This window comes from Uranotaenia lowii, chromosome 2 (assembly GCF_029784155.1).
Source record: "Uranotaenia lowii strain MFRU-FL chromosome 2, ASM2978415v1, whole genome shotgun sequence".
Classification (NCBI taxonomy): Eukaryota; Metazoa; Arthropoda; class Insecta; order Diptera; family Culicidae; genus Uranotaenia; species Uranotaenia lowii.
In genome coordinates this window covers 259,955,541-259,968,910 of record NC_073692.1, presented here as the reverse complement: position 1 = coordinate 259,968,910, position 13,370 = coordinate 259,955,541, and the positions used below count along the sequence as shown (strand labels likewise).

Below are 13,370 nucleotides of genomic sequence, written 5' to 3'. Positions count from 1 at the left end.
ACAAGGATAGTGAGAAAAAACTAATAGATTTTCTTAAACAAAGTGCATTATATGGTAAAATCTAGTGCAATGAAGAACAGTTCAAACTTTGAAATGAGGGTGAAAACATTTGGTTGATCCCTCTATAACAGGGGTTTTCAGATCGTGCTCCGCGGTGCACTTGGTGCTCCGCGAAGCTTTTGAAAGTGCTCCGCGACGTACGCAACGAAAATCATAAACCACGTTTGAAAAACTCTGATATTTTTTTATCGTTTCATTCTAATCGAAACTAAAAAAAAATATTGCAAGGCATATAGTACGAACGAATAAATTTAATTTACTTTGTTTTTACTGGCGGCTGAATCCCTGCAGGGATGATGGCAAAGAAAAGTGGATTGTCAAAATGCACTGCTTTGATCGAACAACGTTGTGTTGAAGGACTGAGTGTGCAAAACACTTAATTTTTTTTGGAATGATTAGAGACACTTCAACACTTTCATGTCGTTCGTGTCTTAAAACACTTAATGAAAAGGCTGGGGCGGGATTATGGAGCTCGAAACAATCGAGTTTCGTTCGATTCGACCAACTTTGGCATTACCGATCTCGATTCGAATGGAACATTTCGAGATGATCTACTACCCGATTTACTCGAAATCTAGTACGTGAAAATTTAGAACTCGAACGAGATTCGTAATACTGATGCTAATTCGATTCGAGTTCAACTCGAAACGGGTAACTCGAATCGAATAGGATTCATAATTCCACCCCTGTTCTTGCGCCGTACTTGGCGAGCTACCGATTAGAAAAGCTGGAGAAGCGCATACTATTGCTGAAAACTTATTCAAACCTTGTATTCAAGAAGTCGTCCGTATCATGGTTGATAATAAAACAGTGGAATTGGTAAATTCGATTGCCATGTCTGACAACACGGTTTCTTGGCGAATTTGTGACATGGCTGAAGATGTTCAAAGCGATTGAGAACTTCAAAATTCGACATGCCGCTTGACGAATCCACAGATTAGAGTGCCTATAAGAAGAGTGACGCCATGTGTCAAAATTGGAATAGCGATGAACTGTCAGTGTCATTCCAAACGAACAAATGACCTGTAAAATTCGGTCAAATTCAGCCTGAGAAGGCTGAATTTGACAGGTCATTTGTTCGTTTGGAATGACACTGACAGTTCATCGCTATTCCAATTTTGACACATGGCGTCACTCTTCTTATAGGCACTCTACCACAGATGTAGCAGGACTAGCAATCCTGATGATATTTGTTCGCTATCAAGGTTCTGAATGTTTCGAAGAAGATTTGTTCCTTTGCAAACCGTTGCCAACTTCCACGTCGGGGGCTGAAATTTTCAAGCTAAATAATTGATGATTATGTTACGGACAACAATATTCCATGGTAAAATTGCATTGATGTATGTATGGACGGTGCGAAAGCTAAAGTTGGAAATACTGGCCAAGTCTGGAGCCGTTGCCAAGATCAAAGAAAAGACTAAAAGTTGCGGTAGTATTCATTCCATCCTTCATCGACATGCACTCGCTGTCTTTGAAGGAAGTCTTGGACGAAAGTATAAAAATAATCAGCTTTATCAAGGCTCCACCGAAAATTCAGGGTTATTCAAGGCATAGTGCGAAGAAATGGTTAGCCAACTTTCCACGCTACTTCTTTATACCGTGTAGCCAGCACAGTTCGATCTGACACAAGCGTGCTGCTTATGCGCCACCCTAGAATAGGGACAGCACACCAAGGTTTGAATTGCCCGGCTGAGACTCCCTTCAAGGCGAGTCCATAAAGATTTTACCCGATCGGATAAAGGATCGAACTAGTGGCTTCACCGAATCCGCAATCGAAAAACTCGGGAATTTCTCGGTCACACTCAAAGAAATTAACAAAACCTAAAAGAAAGCATAAAGATTCCTCGGTACGAGATCGCTCATACCTGAATTTCGCATCACTGGACTACAATCTACTCACCACCAGAGGGCGAACGGTCATGGAAGGCGCTAAAGGAAAATTCAAATTTAACATCTAAACGGTTCGCGTAGCAATGTGATTTCCAAATTCTCCAATTAAAATGCTCTAGGTAGGATCATTATCAAACAACGTATATTGTCTCTTAAACATTATTGTATTTTAGAATAACGGAAGAGTAGTTGGGGAGAAGTATCTCATATTTACAAAATTGGTTTTAGTCTGTAGTATAATTCAGTTTTCAGTTTGCGCATTTCATTCATACATTTTTGTCTTATACTACTATGTACAATTCCTCCTCTAATCTCCTACCGGTGCGTGCATTTTCGTATTCTAACTAATACTATTAACCGTGCAGTGCTTGGGCCATCGATCGCGTTCAGAGGCTGCGAACGATTGCGGTACCGCTAAAATTCAAGGGGTCGGACGGAGTTCAATAGAATCCGTCACGACTTTGACGAATTTATGTTTTACTGTCGAACATAAAATTCGTAAAACGACGTAATTCGTAAAATGCGATTAACTCATGTTATTTTGCCAACAATTTCAATTTTCCGTCGGCTATGGACGACGCTCTGGATGACAAATAGGAGAAACAGAGAATGATGGGATTGACTCACCGAGTTAGTGTATGTGGATCAAACCTGCTGTCGTCGAATGCTGTGGTATTGCTCAACCGTCCGTCGGGAGCTGATGACGTCGTCGATCTCGCCAGACTCGTTGTTGGTATTTGCTGCTATTGGTGCTGTGCTCCTATTAGCATCGGATTTTAAAGGAGCACGAGGCGGCCAATCCGACACGGGTGGGGCCCGCCGGATGTCCGTTCCAACCGGGAGGTTGTCTTGGTGGGAAACGTGATGTTCGGGTCAGGGAAAACGGCGTGGTTCGTAAACCGGTTTCCGTTCAGGTGGCAGGCTGGCTCGCTGTGGCACTCGGGGTGATCTGGTCGGATTAGAGCGCACGTTGTTGGGAATGCTGTTGGCGAAATCGGTTGCCTATATGGCACATAAAATTAGCACTCGCACTTGCACGGGCACGGTTATCTAAGCACGCATTACCTGCTATCTATTTTAAGATTTGCATGCACGATTTCGGCCCTAATTTCTAAGTGTAGCTTTAACAGCGAGCTACACAAAAAACAAAAGCATATTAATCTTTAAAATTAGAGATCACATCACAATTGGTACCTTTTCACTTAAAAGGAATAAAGAAAACGGGTCGCGATAGAAGCGTACTTCCATTCGCGTTCACTAACCAGATCGAAGTGATTGCAGTATGTACCCTCAGATCAGGGAAAGCAATCTCGGGCGTTGACCTTAGGCGGAAGTACGTTAATCCCGAGTAATCTTTTCAAATTCTTCGGGATTTTGGCGATCTCAGTTCGTCGCTCGTTTTTCAATCGTGATTCGGGCCTTTCTATTTCTTTCCCACCCCCTCGCAAAGCTTTATGGATTAGCCTTGAAAGAAAAAGCTCTGGAATTCAACCTTCGATGCAAGTCTCGATAAAGGCATCGGACCGATCCGTACCTCTTGCATACAAATGGCAGAACCGATGCATTTTGCACGGTTCGACAAAATTAAAATTTGAAAAGGTGCGACCGCTACAACCGAAGATCGCTGGTTATCTCGTAGAAAAACGTTGTCTCGCCTGTTTGAATTAAGAATGACTTCAGTCTTTCAATGCAAGGTAAAGGAATAACCATCTAGGATTAAAATGGCAAAATCTTAAAAACTATCAAGAGAAAAATCAAATATTGGGCAGAATCACTCAAAAAGCGCAACCTGGACAGCTTTCCGGATTTAAGAAGCATTCAATCAGAAATAACCTTGAAGTTATCATCCGAAAATTTCCAAGAATTATAACAATCACAAAACTTTCCGTTGATAAATATATTTTTGTATTTCTTGGTGAAAACTTAAACTAACAAGCCCACGTGTCTAATAAAGTCATATACAATTACAATGTTTTGCCGCACAATGTTTTGTTGAACAGCTTCCAGCAAAATTCTCCGAAGTAAATCATAAAATGATAAAAAGATCGAAGACTTTAAATGAGTTGAACAGCCTATTTTTATGTTAAAGAAACCAGAATCATTAACATCGCAAGAATATGAATCCTTGATAGATATGACATCGGATTCTTAGCTTCAGGAAAGATTCGTATCCAAAAAGTCGTAGGAAGAGTATTGGTGTCAACTGAAAAAATAAATTTAAAAGGCTGTACGATAAAGCCAAGCTTATTTTTCTGAGATTTTCCACAACTTATCTATGTGAGTCTGAATTTTCCACATATATCGCAACGAAGACAAAATACCGATCCCGACTAAGCGCAGAACCAGACGTCAGGCTACAACTGACACAAGTTTAACCAAACTTGTTACAGCTTGAAAAATCCAAGAAAGCGTATTTGTTCTATTGAAATCATTAATTTTTGTTGACACATATTTTGTTAATAAAAACAAAACTATTCATTTATTGACTACGATGACAAGGCACATCTTATTTGAACGATAAATACTATCAATTTTTCAAAACTTGGGTTTTTCATTCTTCCAAAAATGTAGGTGCTCCGCCAAAAATTTTGGTTCTAAAAGTGCTCCGCCGAGCAATTGATCTGAAAACCCCTGCTCTATAAATAAAGCGAACATTTAAAAAAACCGCACATATCTGCCTGGGGTCAAGAATCGCGTGATTGTTTGCAAAAAGATGTTTATGAGCACAATTGAGATTAAGGATAAGAAAACCGGTTGTATTGCTCAGACAATTCAAGGTACAGGTATGGTAACCGAAGATCAGTGAGAGAGAGCAATGTGGTAGCAAAAAATTGACTGACGAACAAAAAACTCACATAACCCATATCACATTCGATCGTTCCCCCTCTATTTGAGTCATTATACAAGAGAGAAAACATCTAAACCAGGGGTGGCCAGGATTTTCAACAGGCGGGCCGAATTTTAGTACTGAGACTTGCTTGCGGGCCACACAACAAATTTTTCTTAAGTATAAAATGCAAACGAATTTCAGTGGATTACCTAAAGTACAAATTTAGCCAAATATTTTAATACATGTTTTAAAAATAAATACTTCCGAGATTCAGTAGAGATTTTTACCAGTTCTTATTTATTTGATCAAAACAAAAATTTAAAAGTGTTCAATATACTTTAAACGAGTCAACAGACAAAATAATACCTTCCAATTCAGACTCAATGCATGAGTTATGAATTAAATTTAATTTTCTCGACGAAACCTCACACACACAGCGATTTTAGAGATTTTAAGCTTTCTGGGCTCATTCATCCCATAAGGATAACTCATCAGAGCAGGAATGTTCAAAATAAAATCTCCTTCCTAAGCTTTTCGCATTTCAGACTAAATTTTCTTAAGCTCTTTCATTATAAAAATAAAAAAGATATAAAATATATTCTTTAGTAAACTTTCAAAATATGCTCATATCTAACCTAAAAATTTAAAAATTTAATGATCGTTCTTTTAAAATTCCTCATTTGATCAAATTTATATTCAATAAGTGGGAAAGCCGTTCATGAAAAGGATAAAAAAAATGTTTATTTTTAAATTATCATTGTCATACCTTTTTGAAATAAAAAAAAACATGAAAAAGCCAATTACTATGAAAAAATAAATGTTTGTAAAAGTTCCCCTTCTCCGTAATATGTAAGTACCAAATCAGATAAATTTTACCTGAATATTTTAATTGCAGAGTCTGGCTTTTAAGATATGACCACTTACTAGGCCGCTAATCATATATTTTCTAAATTATTTTCTCTCTTAATTTTTGATGAACTTACAGATAATATAGCTTCACATTTTGAAAGATACATGATATCAGTCTTCTCGCTTGTGAAATTGTCTTTGATGGAGCTTGTTTAAATACCATCAATTTGGAAAGAAATGTTTTTTCTATCAAAAACATAACACATTAATTAGCGATCAGCGTTATAATGCCCAACACTGTCTATTAGTTTATATACCATTGCAACTTAATAAAAAATACGTAACTAATACTAATATATACAGTTTCGATTCAATTAAAAAATTGCTACCTTTTTCTGTTGAAATTAATGACAAATAAAGTACAGAGTTTTTAAATTTTTAAATCAATTTCAACAAGTTGAATAATGTTTGTTGGTAAACAATGTTTCGAAAATAGAACTCGAATTGCAAATACCAGAAGTTTTTATCAAAATATAACTCTGATAATGGTGTAATTACAATAAAATGTGATAATTTTACAAGCTAGATTTCAATTATATCTTCCTGACGTTATCCATTTTTTTTTTCAAAAATATACTGGTTTCCGCTTGAAGACTCTCAACGCTCCCAGAATAATGGAGGCCACTTTCAATATGAAGTAACTTAATTGATAATTTATTGCATAATTCTTTATTTCTAGGTACAAAAAATATGAAAAAAGTTGTAAAAAATTAAGAATATATGAGTGTTTCCCTTTTGTTTGATATAGTCGGTTTCTTTTAATGATGTAGTAGGAAAACATTCAATTCTGAAAAAGCTTCGCGGGCCACAAAAAGACAGACGTGGGCCACATGTGGCCCGCGGGCCATGGTTTGGCCACCCATGATCTAAACTGTATCTCGCTCCGGATCTTAATTTTTCTCTTATGTATGAGCTCTATTTGGCGATATTCAAGTCCATGGGGTTGAGTTTCAAAAGGCCCAGTATTGACACTTGCGGAAGGTGCGATGAGCTACGATGTCTTACCAAAAATCTCCTGAATCAGAAAAAAATTCTCGCAGAATGTAATTGTAGGAAAAAATGTATTATCTCTTTCATTGAAATTTGGATTTCGTGCAATGTTTTGCAGTCGCAGTTCAATGAAGTACACTTTTATTAAGGTGGCGCAAAGGAACGCACACTTTTGCACGTCGGAGAGAAAAAAGAAAAATAAACATAAACAAGCCTGATTCGCGACGCGTCGTTGTCAGGGAGCTTCATTTATCCTAGGCAAAATGCGTCGCGAAAATGGTCGGTAGTGTCGTCATTTCTGTCATGGTAACTATGTTTACGAAGAAAAAAATTTACTTCTACTTTTGCAACGTTTCTTTCTCATCACCTCTCTTTCCATTACATTGGTCGCAGTTATCCGTACAAAGGTTGACTGAAAAGAGGTTAGCGTGAAGAACTCCGACAGACTTTACACTGATTTGACAGGTCGCACGAATGTACAAGTTCGCACAAATGTCGCAGTCATGAGTGCGCAGTCCAATTTAGTGCGCTGCGATTAATATTTAGGAAAAAAAAAATTTAGCGCAGATTCACTTATTGTTGAAAACAATGTATGCAAAAAAAGGGATTGTGTCAGTGGTATACAAGGATGCATGAAGCAAGAAAAAGACCGGTCATGGTCATATGACAGGTAAAGTTGAAAAAAGGAGATCCATCCCTGTTTTGCACAAGGGAAAGAATGCGGCAAGCTGACGCGTATAAGTAGGCCGGAAGATGGATTGAGAAAAAAACGGACATTTTGAAAACTAACGTTGTGGCGTACGGACTACCTTTTATACCCTTCAGTATAAGTGGTTTTAGTTTTTCGATTAGTGCCAATAAGTTGAGGAGTTTCGAGGAGAGTGATTAATTGAGTGTTTCGCCTAAATAGTTCCAATCAGTTAAGGCGATTACTTTAGAAGCATAATCCAATACTGTGTGTGAAATGGAAGTTAGGACAAGACGTGGTCACGACCGTAATCTGAATCACAATGATCCATCTATTCGAAAATTTTCGTTCGATTTACAGAAGCAACTGCCAACACCATATCTCACTAGCGGCCAGGCTTTCTGCTGTAGACAGTTGTACGTCTAGAATTTAACCATTTTCGATACCCACTTTGGACAGAACACCGAAACTTGTTATCTCTGTGATGAGAACGCAATCTCGTTGTAAAATGAATATTTGATCATTGAAATCAGTGTGTAAATTGTCATAGACGTATATTAGAATTTGTGAATGACAAAGGTCGTTTAATGGAAGAATGTTATGCGCTCTTAAGGAATAGAGCTGTTGGGTTGGAAAAAGCAACGGGAGTCAATAAATATTTTTCAAGCATCTATACTGGATAGTTTGAAGTCTTTGTAAATTTGACAAGGAGGCTCTTCCCCATATCAAAATAAGATAGTTAATATGGGAGTGAATAAACGCAAAGTAAAATTTGAATAGAACATATTGAGGCACCAAATTTTTCAATTTCCATAGGATACAACAAAGAGGAGAAATTATTTTCTCTAGATATTCAGTGTGTCGACTCCAAGAAAGAGTTTCATCTAGGTAGATTCCTAAGTAGGTATTTAACACAGCATGGGATCCATATTCGTGTGACGGGTGTATTTCCTGGGAGGCCATGTCACATCAAAAACGTGTGACGCTCTCTTAATCAAGTTAGCCGCATAATTTAGCCACACGTTGCAAATAGTGGAGTTTTCCCTATTTGCTTGCTCGCTCCGAGAATTTATTTGGGCCCGGCTAGTAAAACAACCAAAATGAGCGTGGCGACGAACGTGTTAGAGCATTTTACGCTCTCAATAATATTTTCATCTATCGGGTCATTATTCGGTAGTAATCATTTGAGTGAAGAGTGAAATAAAATATTTTTTAAACTGGCCCATAACAAAAAAAAATCCTTAGGGGAGAGTGGGGATACTTGATCCCCTTTTCTTATTTTCACCATATCTTTTTGGAAAAAATTAGCAACTTGCCGTCTTTGACATTTTCTGACAGCTTGTAACTTCAAGTTTCTATGCTCCAAAAATTAGAACGATACTTGGACCCGTTGATGAATTAAAAGCATTTTCGTGGGAGTAAAAAAACTGCGATTTTTCTGAAGTTAGGGGAGACTTGATCCCCTATTGAAGGAGACTTGATGTTTTATTCAGGAAGCCTTAATCCTTGTATAAAAATCAAACAAAACCCCAAGATAAAATGTTAATTGACTATTTTGGTCATGTTTGTTCTCATTTCACAATTTATAGCAGACATAAGAAGAAAATTCTATAACTTTGTCTCACACTAATAACATTGCATACTTAAAGGCGCTATTTTTTATAATTAAGAGAAAATTAATTATTTTTGCTCTCTTCTTCAGACAACTGTTTGATAAATATTAGTTTTTTGGATAAATATTAGTAATTTCGTAATCAGCAATCATAACGATCAATTCAGAAGAAGAATATGCCGTTTGGAGGGGGGATCAATTGTACCCAACTCTAGGGGATCAATTATACCCATAATCAACATTTTAAAAAACGTTTTCTGAAAAAAGTTGAGAGTTTTCCATTACTTTGAAAATATGGCATTATGAAGTTCATTTTACGCTCGAACGATTGATACATTGGAACAAATATTTTTTTCATAATTTTCCCATGTAAGAAACATTTTAAAGTGATGGAAAAAGATCTTCAAGTTACATTTTGTGAAATTTTTCAAACAAAGTTCAATTACTCAAACAATTATTTTGTTTAAATTTTTTAAACTACAAGCATTGTTATTTTGCTCATTTTGTCACATTTTTCTAGAACATTTGATCTTTGTAAGACATTCCAGTTTCGAGATATAGCTAAGGAATCAAGTATCCCCAGGGATCAAGTATCCTCATTCTCCCCTATATTCCACGCGGCACCCCCTAGGTTGGTGCCTTTAGGTGAGAAAATGACTTTCTGAGTGTTTCAGGTCATTTGACAAAAACACGAGCTGGCGCAAAGGACTTGAAATTTGTATGGAGATTTTCGGCAAATTGTATGAAAAATCAACGTACTTTCACTCTTCGTGTTCTAAAATATGTTTCCAGTATGCTAGAAAGCCCAGAATTTCAGGAGTTGTAGTTCGAACAATGATAAACTAGTTTTTAGAAGGTTGTGACGCGATACGAGTTGACTGTGTGATTTTTTTCTCGCAATTCTTTGATATATCGTGAACGGTGTATGGCCTAATAATCGCACTAAATTGATCGCTTCATCACATAATGACAATAACAAATAGAAAGTTTGTGTACTCGCAAAGTTGCGAAAAAAGATCTGAAACACACTATTGTGGAGTATTTAGACCTTCTTGCGTTCATTATTATAAGTGTTAAATTGATGATCAGGTATCAGAATGGGGGTAGGCTTAATAGCGGCACGTTATCCAAACATACGGGAAAATTGTGCCTAGCCTTTTTTTTATCCAAGATTTCATCATTTACCTGAGAAACCTGAAAAACCTATAAAAGGAAGAAATAAATTCAATCTATTTAAGATGGCATAAAGCCTTTCCACTAGGGATTATTAGCATTAAAACTCTTTTCTACATTCGGTAAGGAATGATAGAATGTTTTTTAAATTTAACTCAGATTCGCTTAAAGCGTAAGATCCCAGAGTACGAAAACGTAGTCTGGCAAATGAGGGACAGTTACATATAAGATGGAAGGGATCTTCCACATCTGATTCACAACTACCACATACTGGAGATTCAGCACGCTGAATGGTGTGCATGTGATAGTTGAGTTTACAATGACCGGAGAGTGCTCTGATCAAGATGCTGCAATGAGATTTATTTAAAGTTAATAAGTAACTCGATATGATTGGAGATGGTTTTTCTAAAAATAATTTAGTTTGACGACAAGTGTCCAACTTTTCCCAGTATCGTTCATGCTGGTTAGAGGACCAAGTTTGAATTTGGTTTCTGAACCAACATGGTGATATTGGGACAGCCGGCTCTGGTCCGTAAAATTCCTTTTCCGACCCAGCTCTAGCGAGTTCGTCGGCGCATTCGTTTCCAAAAATTCCCTTATGTCCGGGTACCCATAGAAGGTTTAATTCATTGCCTTCAGCAAGTTCTTCGATTGCTTTCCGGCATGCGATTACCAGTTTTGATCTAGAACTGGAAGCACTGAGTGATTTGATAGCTGCTTGGCTATCTGAACAGAAATAAATTGTTCTGAACATAATTTTCTTTTGAAGTGCAATTTGCACTCCATACATAATAGCATATAGCTCAGCCTGAAAGACTGTACAATATTTTCCTAGAGGTTGAGCATATTCTATGTTCAACTCGTGACAGTAAATTCCTGCACCTGCACGGCCGTTTGATAATGAACCGTCAGTATAGAATACAATATGAGAGGACATTTGGTCCTCTACGAAACCTGATAACCATTCTTGAGGAGAAGGAAATTTGACTTTAAACCCCATGTAGGGAAAACTACTCGAGAGTGTTAAATCGTTTGGCGCTAGATTAAACTTGTTTAATCTAACTAATTCAGGCCACACATTTGTATGGCTCGATGATCTTTCGATATTTCCTGACAGCCAGAGACCAACTGCCTGTAGACGAAAAGCACATGAGAAGGCTTCCTGTTTTAGGAACAAGTGTAGAGGTTTGATAGAAAACAGAGCTTCTAGTGCTGCAGTAGGAGTTGTTGTGAACGATCCGGACATTCCTAAGAGACACATTCTTTGAAGGTGATTTAGTTTAGTCCGAACTGTTGTAACTTCTTCTTTCTGCCACCACACTAGACACCCATAGGCCAGAATTGGTCTTACTATTGTGGAGTAAATCCAGTGAATATGTTTGGGTTTGAGTCCCCAGTTTTTCCCGATTGCACGTCGGCATTGTCCGAAGGCCATGCATGCTTTTTTGATTCTGAATTCGATGTGATCTGACCAGTTTAATTTCGAGTCAAGAATGACACCCAAATATTTAACTTGATCAGACACGGTGATTTCGGAACCATAAAACAGCAGAGGGCGCACCCCGCGGGTGATACGTTTTTTAGTAAATAAAACAATATTAGTTTTTAGAGGATTAACTGAAAGTTCTACATGAGAACACCATCGTTCAACAGAGCGCAGAGCTTGTTGCATTATATCAAATAATGTGCTTATGCACAAACCTCTTACCAGCAGAAGATAATCATCTGCGAATCCATAGGTTGGTATTCCACGGTCATTGAGTTTTCTCAACAAGCCGTCTGCAACTAGGTTCCACAAAAGAGGTGATAGTACACCTCCCTGTGGGCAACCACGTGTGCTAACTTTTGTTATTGAAGCCTGTCGTAAAGACGAATTAAGATTCCTGTTACTTAGCATTGCGCTAATCCAGTTAGTTATAACACTAGGCACTCCATGAAGTAGTGCCGCATCCATTATTGATGTAAACGAGACATTATCAAATGCTCCTTCTATGTCTAGAAATGCTCCTAGACATGATTCTTTCTGTGAAAAACTATTTTCAATATTATGTACTACGTTGTGCAGAAGAGTTAATGTTGATTTTCCTGTTTGGTATGCATGTTGTGTCGCATTAAGCGGATGTTGGACAAGGCATTCTTGCCTGATATGATGATCAATTAAACGTTCAAGTGCTTTTAATAGAAATGAACTTAGACTAATAGGACGAAAGCTTTTGGCTTCGTCGTATGATGATCGTCCCCCTTTAGGGATGAATTTCACGGCTATCTGTCGCCAAAGTTTAGGAATATATCCATGAGCAAAACTGCTTATCATTATTTTTCCTAATATGTGTTTGATATGATCGAAACCTTTTTGAAGCAAAACTGGAAATAAACCGTCACTTCCAGGAGATTTGTATTGAGCAAAACCATCGATTGCCCATTTGATCGATTCTGTAGTAATTATTTTCCGAGCAAAATGCAAGGAATCTAGACTTCCAGAAAAGAACTCAGGCTCTATCGATGAATCTTGATCAACACATCCTGGAAAGTGAGTATTGAATAGACAACTAAATGTTTCTTCGTCGTTTGATGTATAATCACCACTAGGGATTTTAAGGTATGAAACCTGATAATCTTTTGATTTGGCTAAGACTTTATTTGCGTTAATGCGACTTCTTGCGTTCATTATTATAAGTGTTAAATTGATGATGCGATTAAGTTAGTACTAATAATCCACCTAAATTAGGCTTACCAGATACTTTCAGAAAAAAAAGCGAGACATTTCACGAAGAAAAAGCGGGACACAGCCGAAAAAAGCGGGACATTTAAGAAAACTTTGAAAAAAGCTTAATTTTGTAGCCAAACTTATAATTTTATCATCAGCCAAGTTGTTCATAGAAAGTATACTAAGTTTTTTTTAAACGCAGATTGCTTTATACAGTTTTTCTACATAACTTCTAATTACACGGTTTTTGCCATATGCACTGTTATTTTCCACGGTTTTCGCGAATTTACACGTTATTTGAGCGAAAATATTTCAAGTCGTACATGAAAAAGGCGGATTTTATACCGTGAAAAAATCTTTGTGCAATTTGTTTTTAAATTTGTTTGTTAGGTAATTTGTTTAAACATTTGAAAACTCAAGAAAACTTCCATCATCTTTCATCTTAATATACTTTAGACAATTGAGTCGAAAAAGGTGGTGTATAATATAACGCAATTTAACTAAGATTCCG

At 37.2% G+C, this 13,370-nt stretch overlaps 1 protein-coding gene across 2 annotated transcripts in view; it reads right to left on the bottom strand.

The window, feature by feature from the left end:
* The window catches only part of LOC129745165 (potassium channel subfamily K member 18), a 260,383-nt gene that overhangs the window by 102,260 nt on the left and 144,753 nt on the right, over positions 1–13,370 (bottom strand). The gene's annotated exons all lie outside the window — the stretch shown is intronic.